General features: G+C 47.0%; 1 protein-coding gene across 2 annotated transcripts in view; it reads right to left on the bottom strand.

The window, feature by feature from the left end:
• Positions 1–15,620, bottom strand: part of PEX7 (peroxisomal biogenesis factor 7) — a 1,557,721-nt gene that overhangs the window by 50,879 nt on the left and 1,491,222 nt on the right. Inside the window, exon 10 of one of the 2 annotated variants that reach the window (XR_011268107.1) lies at positions 15,175–15,273. The exons of the other annotated variant lie outside the window; for it this stretch is intronic. The gene's annotated coding sequence lies outside the window, so the exon portion shown is untranslated. The remainder of the gene's footprint in view (positions 1–15,174; positions 15,274–15,620) is intronic. 2 annotated transcript variants of the gene reach the window in all.

The raw sequence follows: 15,620 nt of genomic DNA on the forward strand, positions 1-15,620 counted from the left end.
GGCCATGGAGAAACTAGGATTTATAAAATCATTGGAATATCTACAATCGAGAGGAATGCACATCGACCTCATAGCCACAGACAGACAAGTTTCAATAGCCAAGACAATGAGAGAGCAGTTCCCACATATTAAACATCAATTTGACGTATGGCATCTTGCTAAATCAATCAATAAGAAAATCTCGGCTGCAGGGGAAAAAAAAGGTTTGGAAAGTATTTCACAGTGGTCCCAGTCTATCAGCAACCATCTTTGGTGGAGCTCCAAAACTTGTGAAGGGTCAGTGGAAATCCTACTTGAAAAATGGCGGTCATTGATGCACCACTGTACCAACGTTCACCGCTGGACAGAAAACCAACATTTCCACCAATGTGAACATGGCCCTTTGTCCACAGAGGAGGCACGGAAGAAGAAGTGGTTGATTCCATATTCACCTACACACAAAGCCATTGAGAAGATTGTTTTTGATAAAACTCTATCAAGAGATTTGAGGGGACTGACAGAATTCTGTCACACAGGAGGTTTGGAGGTGTTCCACAATATGTGCCTAAAGTACAGGCCAAAGCGATTGCATTTCGGCATACAGGGCATGAAACATAGGACTCTACTAGCGGTCTTGGCCCATAACGAGAATGTGTGCTGTGAACAATCTAGGACTACGGTAAATGTAGGGATGCTTCGCTACACTACGGCCTTTGCAAAAAGAAGAAATGGGTGGTGAAACCAGTATATGAGGAAATGGAGTTTGACTTTGTTTAAGGCCTTATTGTTAATGTACTAGAGAAGCACAGACATAGAATTTTGAGCGATTGTGTGCAGAGCACTGATGCATTGCCACCAAACATTGCCACTGTGCCATGTCCAGCGAAAGCAGAGCTCGTTGAGAAGTACAAATCACGGTTTAAAGCATTGTAATCTGATTGTCTTTTTGAATTTTATTTTATTGTACTGTGTACATACAAAGTATGCTAACCCTAACCCTTCCCTTCACCATCCTGAGTGGTGAACAACCTTGGTGTCATCTTTGACTTCTCTCTCTATTCACCTTATATCGCTGACCTTGTCAATATGTGTATGTATATATTTTTGTTGCTGTAACTAAGCTTCGCAATCTCATGTAAATGCTGCGCACTGTTAACTGAGGGAAGGCTTGCGCATTGCAAATAATAAAACAAACAAACAATAAATCTCACTTTCAACTCAACTCCTCGGGTACTTTATACTTTTCCTGACCTTCCCCCAAAAAGTCAATGTCTCCATAGTTATGGTTTTCTAGGGCTGCAAAGCTCGCGGACAACGAGGACAAAATTGGGGGCCTTAGAACGCGTCAAGCGAGGCGTTGCAGATGGGAGAGAAGCCAGTTCGCATTAGCACATTGAGGCCTAGTAGAAAGATGGAGTTGAAAATTCAAGCTCTCACAGATGGCTTTACACGGGATGTTGCAAAGTAAGAATGTATGCTCATGCAGAGTGAAGGTCAGCGGCTTCGATTTTTTGCTCGCGGGCTGAAGAGGCCCACGACTCGCACTGGCAGTATAAGGTTCTATTGTTTTTTGACCTTGAGAGACAGGGACCATGCCGAAAGTACTTCATTTGAAGCAGGGGTGCAATAACGTAAGAGACGATAAGGCTGAAAATTCTCAAACTACACCGAGTTTCATGTTAGTTCAGTATATGAAAAATCATTGCCACAAACAGAGTGCAATTTACGGACTGCATTACTCAGACAATGGAAATGGCAAATATAATGTAAGTAACTCTTTAGACGATTTTATACCGGAATATAATAACAGTAGCATTCAGTTAAAGACAGGTTAAGTTGTACTTGTTCATTCTGTGTGGCATATTACAATGAAGAGCAAGTAAAACATTTGTGGGATCGTCTTTCTACCGGGCACATGGGCATGCATTTGCCCATTCGACATGCATGTAAACAAATAGTCGTTTCTCAGGGTTCAACGTTAATAAATCATTACTTTGTGTGTTAACCTCGATTTCTTTTTTTTATTTTTTTTAAACTTTGTTTATTGGCAGAAAGTTAAGACAGGCACAGTACAGGTTACATGGCAGTAATCAATCAAAATCGCAATGCAAACAGCAGCACAACACGGCTGGGCCCACCTTCATCGAAAAAAAAGCGATTAGTGTCTTGGAGTGGCTCAGACAGGGCGAGAGTAAGAAGAATTACAGTTTCATGGCGTAGTGGGCTGTGTTAGGGGAGGGGTAGACCTCCATTCCACTCTGTCTCTATTGTTCAGGTAGCTGCAGAATTCTGACCACACGTTTTTTGGGACGTGATGTGGGTGGCAAGGATCCAATGTATTCCTCTTCGCACATTTGTATCCAGGTAAGGGCTTTGAGCCACACCATGAGGGTGGGGGGGAGGGGGCTGCGGCGCTTCCAGCTTTGCAATAATCATCTTTTAGCAACAATGGCGCTCATATTAAAAAATGTAGACATTTTCTTTGCATTTTCCCCCTCCCAGATACCAAACAATAGGGCAAGTGGGTCCATATCCACCGGGGAATCTATTATTTCGGAGAGCGCCTCCGCCACAGCCACCCAGAATGTGTTGATTGCTGGGCAGGTCCAGAACATGTGCATATGATCTGCCTCGGAAGATATGCATTTAGGACATGTATGAGACAGGGTAGCTGTGAATTTCGCTACTCTATACGGTGTGTCGTAGAGCCTGTTGAGGAACTTGAATTGAATTCAGCGGAATCTGGCGGTAAGGGAGACCCTGCGTGTATGTGCGCACATTTTACCCCACAGTCCATCGGTCATTTCCGTTCCAAGCTCCCCAGCCCACGCCTCACGTGGTTTGGGGACCCAATCACTGTTTTTTCCAGCTGCATTTTATACAAATTGGATAACACACCCTTGGGGCCCACAGAGTTTGCTATGTATCGGAGTTCGGGTGATTCTGAGGGCTCATCTGGGTATGAGGGCCACATAGCCCGAACCGAAGCTCGGAGTCTGTAATACTGTAGCATCTCAAGCAGGGAGTTAGTGTGTTCTTGTCGCCATGTTTGAGGGGTGATAAACCTACCATCTGGGAAGAGGTCAGTCAGGGCTCAGTAGCCGAGATTTTCCCAGTGTCGTGAGAGGGGCTGGTCGTGTGTGGGGGAGAGTCTGGGAAATTGCCACATGGGAAGCCACTTATAGTACGGGTGTCGCTCCTGTTCAGAATACAGAATAGCATTCCAAGCCCTGATCGTGGTGGTCATCGGGTCTGCCTGGGCGTCTGTTTGGCGCGTGCGGTGTAATAATAGGGTCATGATATTGGTCCCACCCCCTGCCATTTTCTCGAGTTTTACATGCAGAGGCAGATTCTGAAATGCCATACCAATGAGAGGCGTGTTGGGCCTGCGCCGCGTTCCAGTACAGCCGTAGGTCTGGGGCCGCGAACCCCCCTTTATCATATGGTACTGTCATATGTTGCCACTTCCTGCGGACCGACCCTGAGTGCCAGAGAAATTGGGCGCACTCCGAGTGGAGCCTCTTAAAGTATTGATTCCCGGGCCAGACTGGTACATTAGTGAATACGTAGAGGAGCTTGGGAACCACTATCCTTTTTATGAGGGAGAGACTGCCCGCCAGGGATGGCAGTAAATTGCGCCACTTGGAGAGCTTGGAAATAATGAGCTGACGCGCAGCCTCATAATTGTCCTTTAGTAGGGACGGTTCGGTTAGTGACACCTGAACCCCGAGATACCTGACTCCCTCCGGGGACCAGCGCAGGGGATACTCACAGGTTGGTTGTTGAGTTGCTACGATAAGAGTGAAAATTTCAGATTTGGATTAGTTTATTGTAAAACCGGAGTACGTGCCTATTCTAGTAATGTCGCGGATGATCGGGTCCAGATATGTGGAGGGGTTTCTGATATATAGGAGCACGTCATCCGCGTAAAGTAAGATGTTTTCCGGTGTGTCAATTAACCGAATGTCTTTATTGATGTGACGCCCTCTAACATGGTCCGCCATGGGTTCGATGGCGAGCGCAAAGAGGAGGGGGGAGAATGGGCAGCACTGGCGCGTCCCACGGTGTAGCTTGAAGAGGGAGGAGGTAACAGAGATAACAAGGACCCTAGCTAATGGATCCGTATATAAGAGCTTTATGTAAGAGTCCATGTTTGGGCCTACACCCATTTTCTCCAGCACAGCCCACAGGTATTGCCACGAGACCATATCAAAGGCCTTTTGGGCATCTATAGTTACCGCTACAGCATCAGCGCTCGGGTCAATCCTGGCCATCACATTAAATAGGCGACGGATGTTGAGTGCCGTGGACCGACCGGGAATGAACCCACTGTGGTCCGGATGAACCATGTGGGTCATGAAGGGGAGAAACCTCTTTGCGATTACCTTGGTGAAGATTTTCATGTCAGTATTAATGAGGGATAGGGGTCTATAAAACCCGCACTCCTCCGGGGGTTTTCCAGGTTTGGGGAGGACTGTTATTAATGCTTCTCGTAAGGAGGGGGGGGGATGTGTAATCAAAGCGCGTCGGTCCAGACCCCGTGTAGCTCTGGTGCCAGAGCGGCCACATGTTCCTGGTAAAACTCAGAGGTGAGCCCGTCCGGGCCAGGAGCCTTGTTTTTGGGAAGATCAGATATCACCTGGACTATCTCCTCCAGAGTGAACGGGGCTTCAAGACGTTCTCTGGTGTCCTGAGAAATAAGAGTCATCGGGATGCTCTCCAGTAGGTCCTCCAAGTCCCGGTCTGAGTGTCCAGGCTGGGGACCATATAAATTGGCATTAAAGCTAGCAAATGTGTCAACGATGGATTGGTCCGACCAGTGCCTCAGTCCTTGCTCGTCCATAATGCAATCAATCCGAGTCTTGCCACTCTCCGCTCGCACCAGCCTAGCCAGGGTTCTGCCCGGTCTGTCCCCCTCTCCATATCTACGGGCGGTGACAGGACGAGCATGGTATTGCACCTCTCTCATGGCATGTGACTCGAACTGTTCCAGCTCAGCTGTGATCCCTGCTAGGATCCCCGGGGACGGAGTAGCAAGATATTCCCGTTCTAGGGCTTTGAGCTTGGTTTCAGAGTTATTCAGGGCTTGCCTTATAGCTTTCAGGACACCTGCTGCCTTAGAGATGCACATCCCCCTGATGTAGACTTTGAACGCCTCCCACCTGACCCCCTCTGATGTGTCAGATGCACTGTTTTTTTCAAAGAATGTGGTAATGTCCGCTAATATCTCAGCTTTGAATACAATGTCAGGCAAGGCGGCAGACTTAAAGCGCCAAGCGGGATGTGTTGGCCTTGTATTACCAAGCTGGATCTGTAACAGCACAGGGGAATGATCAGATAGCGTGCGTGCAAGGATCCTGGCATCCGAGACTCTGCCCACTAAACCACCAGAGAGCAGGAACAGATCAATTTGTGAGGAACTATCATGTACCGTGGAATAGAAAGTATAGTCCCTTTCGTGGGGGTGGAGAGTCCTCCATATATCGTGTACATTTAGAGAGTCCATATGTATGCGGAGACGCACAGCCGCACACGTTGTGGGTCTGCGAGTAGTAGTTGTTCTGTCTAGGACATTATCGATTATCAGATTCATGTCCCCCTCCCATATGATGGGGATATCTAGATATCTCATTAGAATGGAGGCCACATTGTCAAAAAACTCGGGGGAGTCAGTATTGGGCGCGTATAAATTGACCAGCAAGCATTCCTCATGAGCTAATGTACAGTGTAGAATGGCATATCTGCCTTCAGTGTCAATGTGGGACGTGCGGAGTGTGAAGTTTAAGTACTTATGGATAAGGGTTAGGGCTCCCCTAGCTTGAGTGGAGTATTGAGTATAGTATCTATTGAGACCCCAGGTATGTGCTATATTGGACGATAAGTGTTTCAGAGCGTGCGTCTCCTGTAATAGGAGGACCTTGACCCCATGCCTTTGAGCATAGGCCGCAATCCTACGAGACTTCGTGAAATTTGTCAGCCCCCGAACATTCCATGACATAATTTTGACCGCCATATTACCAATTTACGGAACATCCCAAGTAGAGCATCTGCCGTTGATTCCCGCTGTGTGTGCTGTATTAGCATAAGGGTGCCACCCTCTAGACCCAGTCTCAACTCCTCTGCCATTTTGTATATAACCTACCCCAACTTCTTCACCCCACACCCTCACCGCCCTGACCCAACCAGCAGTGTGTAGAAACCCACCCTTACATTGAACAACTGCGCACCAACCCCAACTCAGCAGCGCAGGGGAACTCGCCCAACCGGGGCCAAAACATAAACATTTAGACTCAGAGGGGATTGCAGCTGCAGAGGGGGCTGCCGCTGCCGCTGCCGTTCTGCCCATGTGTACGAATACCAATTTCAATAATATCATATAGGTCTGGAAATCAGCTGATGAAAAACGGTTGCAAAGAGAGGATACTAGAACACTTAGATTACGAGGCAAAGACCCTCATGGTTTAGAGCTGCGAGGTCATAGCTTGCACCTCCAAGGACAGTGTACCACAGTGATGTTCAGTTTTGCGTAGTTCGGGCCCAGTGAGTGGTGTTACCGTTAGATGAGCCCAGAGTGCGTCCCCTTCAATAAGTCATGTGCTTGCTGCAGTGGTGCTGGGCCATGGTGGGCCCGCCGTGGGACAGAGAGGGGGAGCCTTGAGCCCAACAAGGAAGCCAACAGTCAGTACACCACAGCCACTGGGATCCACTACGGGAGTTCGGGGATCCAGATATTAGTCATCTTCCATCCGTTCCTCAGGAGGATCTGCCAGTGGGATCTGCGCCTCGATGTACTTGATGGCTTCATCCGGGACCGTGAAAAAGTAGTGTTTGTTGCGGTGGGTGAATTTGAGGCGAGCAGGGAAAAGCATTGCATACTCGATTCTCCGCTCTTTCAACATTTTCTTTACCCCATTGAATTGTCGTCTCTCCGCCTGCACTGCCACTGAAAAATCTGGGAAAATCCTGATGACTTGTGAATCCAGCCTAAGTTCTCCTTTCTTCCTGGCCAATCAGAGGATATGGTCCCTGTCCTTATAACTCAGTAGTTTTGCAATTATTGGTCTGTGGAAATCCCCAGGTTTAGGTCGGGTCCCAGGGAGCGATGTGCCCTTTCCACAGTGAAGAAAGGTGAGAGTGTCGGGTTGTCCAGGGGGTCTCTGATGAGTTGCTCGACCGCAAGTTCCATGCGGCCCTTCAGTGCAGATTCGGGAACTCCCACTATGCGGACATTGTTTCTCCGAGACCTCGATTCTAGGTCATCACACTTAGCTTTGACCTGCTTCATGTCCCGGACAAGTTCTGAGACTGTGTTTTGTAGAGTATGGACGTTGTCCTCATTGGTCCCTATCCTTTAATCAGCCTCTGTGATTCTGGCCCCATGTTGATCGATCTTCGCTCTCAGGGAGGCTACATTTGCGTTGATGTCGTCCAGCTTTTCGTGGAAGGCAGCAACATTTTTTGCCATGGATTCCATCATCGTGGAGAGGTCTGGTTGAGGGGGGTCTGGACTGCATTCATCCTCCTCCTCCTGTGGCGCAGAGGACGATGCCTGGTCTGCTCTAGGCGCTATCTTGGCGAACCTGTACATGGCGCCTACCTTACTGTTGGGCCGCGTCTTGCTGGGCATTGCAATGGAGGGACGTAGCGCCTGCTTAGCTAGGACTGGTGGTGGCCCCAGGATAGATCCTCGATGGTAGGGCGGTAGTAGGACTGTGGTTGCGGCGCGTGAGTCGTTCAAGAGCAGTAGGCGTAGTATTGTACAGCCGGGGTGTAGAAGCCAGCTGGTAGCGAGGCAATGGTGGTGGAGCTGCAGTTGGGGGTGTGCCAGGGAGGGCCAGCTAGCCTTGTGTTATGCATATCACTCTGAGTGTGGTTTGGGTGCGCTGAGCAAAGAACCGCTAGTGGGGCAGGTAGGGGTCTCCTTCAGGTGCCCCCGTGTTCAGCAATGCAGGTTGATTGGGTGGGGCGACCCAGCCTTTATCCGCACCCCAGGAGTTGCAGCCCAGTACCTGGAGCCCTATGAGGCGGCAGCCACACGAAGATGTCGCCACTACAAGGGGTTGTCGGAGAGTCAATGTCCAGGGGATGTCCCGTGGTGGGCTGAGGCGCCTTAAGCAGCAGGAGTTGGGGTGGAAGCAGGGCAAACGTCTGTGAACACACGCTTGATGCAGTGCAGGGGAGTGCAGGGGGCCCCGCTAGCGTGGAGCAAAGGGGCGCATTCCAGTCGCAGTCACCCACCTTTCAGCCTTCAGGGTGGCTGGACCCATGTGTTTCACAGCGCGTGGTTCTCCCCCAGGGGGTCGGGCCGCGCCCCTCGAGGCCAGGTCCAGATCCAGGGCCGATGTATCGTAGAAGCGCGGCCAGCCAGCGGAGAGCGGTCCCCGGCCAATGCCTCCGGTCCAGGCGCGTCTATGGGGCCGCGCTGGTAGGCCCCCCGATGGAGCCGCCGGTCCACAGCCACAGAGGACCGCTGGGGGGCAGCGCCCACGCCTAGCAGTCGGTATCGGGAAGCCTTCACCGCCCGCCGGGAGATCGAGGCCAGGACAGCGAGGCCGCAACCTCACACGGGCACAGGGGGGCCCCAGCCTGGCCCGCGGCAGCCGGAGCCAATCAGCCCTCCCGAGCTCACGGCAGCCGCCGGACCAGCAGCAGGGTGGGGAGTGCACCAAACGAAGGCCCGCTCTTCAGGGCACTTGCGGGGGAATGTTGCCGCCAGGCGATGAGGTGGTGAAGGGAGCCCGCAGGCGGCGGCCCTCCAGGGACAGCGAGAACCGTGTGTCTGGTGGCCGCAAGCCTCCTCCGCAAGGGTTCGCAAGAAGGCCACACCGCGCTGCAGGCCCCGTGGTTCGCCACAACGGCCCCAAGCACCGTTTTCTGTCCAGATTTCGGCCACGTAACCAGGAGAGTGAGAGGGTAATAATCGTGGCAATTTCGTTGGGCAGATGTGCGGATTTGCGCCGATGTCCAACGGATTCAGGCGGGCAGAGATGGAGCTCACTGGCTAGGCAGCCATTTTCCTCGGCTGCTCAACAGCGCCCCCTAACCTCGATTTCTTTTGTCAGTTTTCGCATTGCTTTTAGAGCCGAACATACTCCATTGCCCTATCCTCGCAAGCAAATAGTTTCATCTCGGCCCTAATAAATAAAATGAATAATAGTAATAAAGATCAGCTGGCGAGACTAATTTCAATTTTTATGTTTTCAAAACAGGTACATCCTACCGTACTGCGACTGCCACCTATTCCACACCCCGGCCGATGGTTTCTTCAATCGCCAGCTGCAGCTTTTTGTAAACAACTGCACTACATTGACTATCTTATGGGACGATCGCCAAGGGCCCATATGCCCTTACGCAGTACTAGCGGCTAGAAGCAACATATCAATCTTTACGGTGGCCTAGTGCCTAGTTGATGGAACAGCCTTGTGATTCACTGTGCAACCAAAGTACTTCTTTTAACGAAAACCAACACCCTGTGTACCATAAAGGAACAGCGCGTGACTCACGATAAACTTTAGCGGATTTGCGGATCGAAAGCAAAGAAAAAAAATTCCATCCCGATTTAATATGCCAATTGCTGAATATTCTCTAAACATTTAATGTCAAATAAATGTGCTTTACCAAATGTACCGTATTGCTGTTTGATTTTAAAGTACAGTTTCATATTCCGAATTGTGGCGCGCTGTGTTGTGAGTTGATCTGTGTTTGTTTCCGGGTTCTGTGTGAAGTCGCGTAGAAGACGACTGGGCGAGTTTGCAAAAGCAGCACAGTAACGTCACGGAGAGAGGCGGGAAATATGAATGGTTTGATAATGTCAGGCTCAGGGGCGGGGGATATGATTTAGTGCCACAAAAGCAGGTCACACAGGGCGATGCGGCAAGTGATAAGATTATCATAAAATGGCGGCGCCCTACTGCCTGTTTTCACGTGTGTTTAATGGATGAAAACTTGGGTAAGGTCCATAGGAAATCTTTCTAATATCGACTGACTTAGGCTTAAAAACACATGGCCGACCCGTAGGGACAATAAACATTTCTGACCGAACCATTCCTTTAACCGCCATGTTTTATTATGAGAAAACTGGAGCGCATGGTAAACACAGAGGAATCAGCAAAGATAGGAAAGGGTCATTGGCACATCCTGCCTCATATAATGGGCAGCCCATTGACTTAGAACATGCACTTATCCACATAAAACATTCTATGTGTATGTTGACCATGTTGCTATTAAGATCACCCATATTGTCCCATTGTACATAGGACTAAAACCCTCTCATTGGCAATCTACTATGCATACCTTTGTAAAGCACCTAGTCGCTGTGTTGCTCAGACCCCTTTTGCAACCATTTATAAGGTTTTTTGCTGGCATAAAGAATATACAGACCTAAAAATACCACCTACCCAAATGATGGTCATTTAGGTAAGAGGGGGCTTAAACAAGTTGGGCAGTACAGAGACTCACTCAAGAGTTAATAATGAAAAATAAGTGGTAAGCGATGGGGCAGATCTCTCTACGGTCCGGACATTGGCTGATCTGTGAATTATGTAGGTCACGTGTATTTCTATAGTGTTGAGAAATAATATTCCGACAATTAGAGAAAAGACGAAGCGTTGCTTTGCACAGTGAATATGCCGAGCTTTAGCAGTTGTCCAGGGCTAGATTTTCTCATAACTTCAGGGGTTCAAATAAATGGATTCTGCACGAAAGTCAGGTCTGCTGAACAGCCTCATTTTCAGAAGGAGAAAATGTTGGAAGGCATTGAATGGAGAAATACCGAAATCAGCAAAAATGGCCTTGGCACTGGGGGGGGAACCCATGGTCTATGAGGGTCAACACAAGTTGGGCGGCATCCATGCGGTAAATCCACTAGGATACCGTCCATTGCAAATAGCATTACTGCAAATCAGTCCGGCAAGGCTGTAAATCCCCACTTTTTTCAGAGACTCTATGGGGCATTTTCGGTGCATTTACTGCGGTGCAAATTGAGCCACAGTAAATGCGCCGAAAATGGGTGTAGCTCTAATAGCATTCCTGCCGCATTTTTACCGCTCCGCCCAACCCGTAATGAGGCACTGTGAGCTTGAAAAGTGGTGCTAGTGGTTTTAACTCAGAAGGGTATGTCAACCTTTAAGGTGCATAATTGAATCAAATTGCTTACATCCATACATACACATAGGGAAGTGTAAAAGACGAGGAAATGAGCACATGCAGACTGCGTAGCAGATTCTCTAGTTACGTTTATTTTAAAAACTTGTTTAGCACATAGGAACACATGCACATGTATACTGACAAGGTAAGAGAAAGCCGGGTATGGTTTTTAAACAGTCTGTTAAAACGAAATTCATGTTTAGCAACAATAGCACAGGATTTTAAAAGTGCAGCCCCACTTGCTTTATGTTAATTTACATTGGCATACCATCTAGAAGTTGAATTCGAGCACACATTCCTGGCAACCACCAGATGCATGCTTCCAAGGCTGTATCTGTACAATGCATGGAACCAAAGTTATGACCAATCTCACATTTATCCTTTTATGGAAATATGTAGAAGAAAAAATGAAACAGATCTTTCAGGTTAAACTTACATTGGCTTTCAATTGACTCTTTATGACAACCTCCATAATATCTCGACAAGCAAAAAATGGAAGCCCAGTTGAAAACAAGCTGGCCTAAATCCTACAAAATAGATAAAGTGGTAAAAAAGGAATTTAAATAATTGGCGATTTCGAATTTGCTGTTAAAAAGATGAACCTCCTATTTTAGTCCTCCACTCAATGGCTGAGCAGATGAAAGGAACATTTCCCTGACCTGCCTATTCTAGGATGTGGGGTTACTGGGCTCGAGGTACAGGGTTGGCTTGGCTGCTGCATGATGCGTCTCCCCAAGGTTAGATGAGGCTGGTCTCGTTGGCCCACTATTATCCTTGAGACGCAGTAGTACCCCATTTGGGGAATGTTTTGGGGAAGACGGTTCACTGAACTGTGTGACCCATAATACCCTGCACCAGATACCTGTAATGCAGGGAAAAGGCAACAAACTTCTTTAATATCACAAGGTTTGACAAAATGCAGAATCCATAGAGTTTGAGGACATCTGATCTGAACATTACCTAGGAGTGAATTAAAAAAAAACTTTTGGGGAATAATTAGAAGACAGAATTCAAATAAATGGGGCACAACCTATTGGAAGAGAAACCCGAGCAAAGCCACCGCTTAGTGAGTTTAAAAGGGGCGGAAGAAACAGAAAGACCTGCTTGCTGCAGCTCCCTTCTACCAGGTTAGAATCCTGAGGAACTGACATGTTACCAGCAAGGCCATAGACCATACCCATGTCAACTGCCTCTCAGAAATCAAGGTATGGATGAGCAACAACAGACTTAAACTCAACCCAGACAAAAACTGTCACAATGAACACGGACAAAAACCTCTCTATACAACTTCATATGCCATGGCCTACTGAAATGGGAACAAGTCCGGAAGCATCCAAAATAGTTAAAAATTCTTTGACTTTTGACTTTCTCACCTTTCCAAATGTAACACTTGCCATCATCTCTCTCATCATGCCAAGAATAGATTACGCCAACAGTGGGAAACTGCTATAACTGCACTTAACGTGCACTGCAGTGTGTACAAGGACATTCCCAGGCATTTGCTGTCCTTCTTCACTGCACTGCTAGGCAGAGCTGGTTAGTGCTGGCTCTGGAAACTTATCCTGATTTGTGCTTTTACGATTATCTTGGCCAGTTTTGATAGCTTTTTAAGTGGGCCTTGCATGTAGTTGCATTTTTCATGCAGGATATGCTTTATATTTTTCAAATTGAATTTAGATTGCTCAATTTGTATTTTGCATTCCACATGCACGCAGGTCTTAGCTACATTGGCCAGGAGCTTTGCTGCTCAGGAACTTAACGGTATGATTTGCATCTTTTAGTTCCGCCATTATCTTCTTGTTTTCAGGGTGTTTATGTGCTCCTAAATTTGGTCTGCTTGGCCGGTTCTTGTTGTTTGCTACAGTTGGAGTTTACCAACCCTCTGTTAACGATTGTTGTACTTTTAACTGATGGCACCAAAGCCACTATGCAGCATTCTGGTACAATTAACGATAGCGCTCCCGCCTTTCAGACTGATTCTCGTATTAATTTTCCTCTTATAGCAGCAGGAACTGATGCTGATTTGAAGAACACCTCTTTAAAAACAGCTTTGCTAAATACTCAGTTACTGGTCCAGCAGTCAGTGGAATTGGTGGACTACATTGTAGAAGCCAGTCTGGACTTGTTAGCCCTTACTGAGACCTGGCCTACGGCCTTAGCTACACATGCTGCCCTACTTGCCACTTCCTCTGGTTAAAATATACTTAGAGCTGATCTCTCCTCTTCTAGAAGGGGGTGGCGTTGCCTCATTTATAGAGACTCTCTTAAAATGCATTCCTCAAATTCCATAACAATCAACTATTGTGAGATGTTACTAGTCAAGCTCAATGTTGACCATAACATGTCTGTCAGTATACCTATTCTGTATAGGCCTCCTGATATAACTCAGGACTTTGAAGAACAGCTTCTGGCATTTCTTATTGATAACATGAAGCCTAACTCATACTTTCTGCAATCTCTGGGCCAACGATGACTCCGACTTACAAGCTGTTTCATTGTCAAATGCTCTTGAAGCACTTGGTTTCCATCAACATACTATGTTTGTGAGTCAAAGATGGAAACATTTTATATTGGTGCTCTCTCATAATCTTGACATCGCGTCATGTTCTGTAGATTCCTGTGTGTGGTCTGATCACTTGTTAATCTCTTTTCAGTTACTGCTTCCCCAAGCACCTTTGCAGGTTGACTCCAATCCAAGAAACTCGAAAAGTGTTAATAAGGTGAAAAGGCTCTCTCCAACAGCTATTGCCATTTTGGTTCTTGCAGTTCTTTCTAAGCCCCATAATACTTTGAATTCTAACGATGTTGTGGTACAATTTCATCAAGTGTTACATGGCACAATTGAATCGCTCACCCCTTTGTGATTAAAAACGATTAAAACTGAGATCAATAAGAACACAAGGTTTAATGATGACATCATTAAACTTAGGCAAGTGAAAAGAGTGTGTGAAAAATCTTGCAGGAAAAATCTTTACCCCGAGTCCTTGGTTATTTATAGGAAGTCTGCAATTGAATATAAGCATGCTATTTTTTCAGCTAAGCAGCCGGATAAGAATGTCCAAAGCTGAATCGAGCTTGAAAGAACTTTTTGTAATTCTCAGAGAACTCAAAGGAACAATAAGTAGGAAGGCTAATATTGTCACTGACAATGCTAGGTGTCAATACAAACAAAATGAATTTATAAATCAAATCTCTAAACATCAACAGGATATTCTGGGGCCGAAAATGCTACTCAGTGACTCAAGGTCTGAAACCTCTGGTACTGCTTCAGAGACTGTTCTGTCTCTATATCAACCAAGGTTTTCTTTTCATCAGGTCTCTGAAGATGATGTCTTCAATATAATTATCAATATGAAACCTGCTGCATGCCTGGTTGATGTTTGTCCTGCACATATCCTGAAGTATTCCTTAAAAATCCTCCTTCCTTTGATTACCCAGATTGGGAACAGCTCTTTTTGGGATTCTAGTGTTCCAATTGGCCTTAAGAAAGCCTGATCATCCCCCTCCTCAAGAAGGATAATCTTGACCCTGCAGTTGCTAGCAATTATAGGATAAATGTGAAAATGTCGAACGAGAAAAGTAGAAAACCCGAAGTTTATGTCCCCGCATTTCCATTTCAACATTTTCATGTTGGGCTGTCTACCTCACTAATTTGTCCACCCCTTCTGCCCACCTACTAACCTTATGGTGGCACACTTACTTGTGTGCAGCCGACTCCCATGTCTTCCTGCAACGCCAGTTCCTTCCACATATGTGAACGTGTACCGGTGGCGAAGGATCGTTTTTTAAAATTTCCTTTTAATGTATTCATTTATCACAAAGGGGGGGACACCCCCAGAACCCCTGATCGCATTACAGCGAACAAAGGTGCGGGGGACACACCCGCAACCACTGCTACCCTTGTTCGCTGTAATGTGAATATATGGCAATTGTTCGGCTATTTTGGCTGTATGTAATTTTCGTCCTGCCGAAATTCAAATTATGCCATACTTTCTTTTTTATTCAACCATTTTCTACGGAATCCAAATTATAAGCCCATAACAAACATACCTTTTTTGATGAAAATTTGAGATAGAATTGCTTATGTGCAACTGCAGGAGTTCATTGAGGCTCACAATCTCTTGGGGGTCCGTCAGTCATGCTTTCGGGCTAAAAATGGAACAGAATCTGCATTACTCAATCTGAAATCCAATATGGTCAACATGATTTATAAGGGCCATATTGCTGTGCTGATGTTAGACCTACTGGCAGCTTTTCACCTAGTTCACCACTCATTGTTAGTGAGGAGACTGGTTGAGGTTGCCAGATGCTCAGAGAGTGCAGCAAGGTGGATCAAGTCATTTTTTGGGCCCCGGACGGTGAGAGTCGCTCTGGGTGATTCCAAGGCATGTGCTGTCGAACTCAATTGTGGCGTTCCTCAGGGATCAAGTTCATCTATCCCCAACCCATTTCAATGTATACACCAACCCCCTTTCTGATCTTCTCGATAATGCCGG

Source organism: Ambystoma mexicanum, chromosome 4q, assembly GCF_040938575.1.
Source record: "Ambystoma mexicanum isolate Mex_15411 chromosome 4q, UKY_AmexF1_1, whole genome shotgun sequence".
NCBI classification, from domain to species: Eukaryota; Metazoa; Chordata; class Amphibia; order Caudata; family Ambystomatidae; genus Ambystoma; species Ambystoma mexicanum.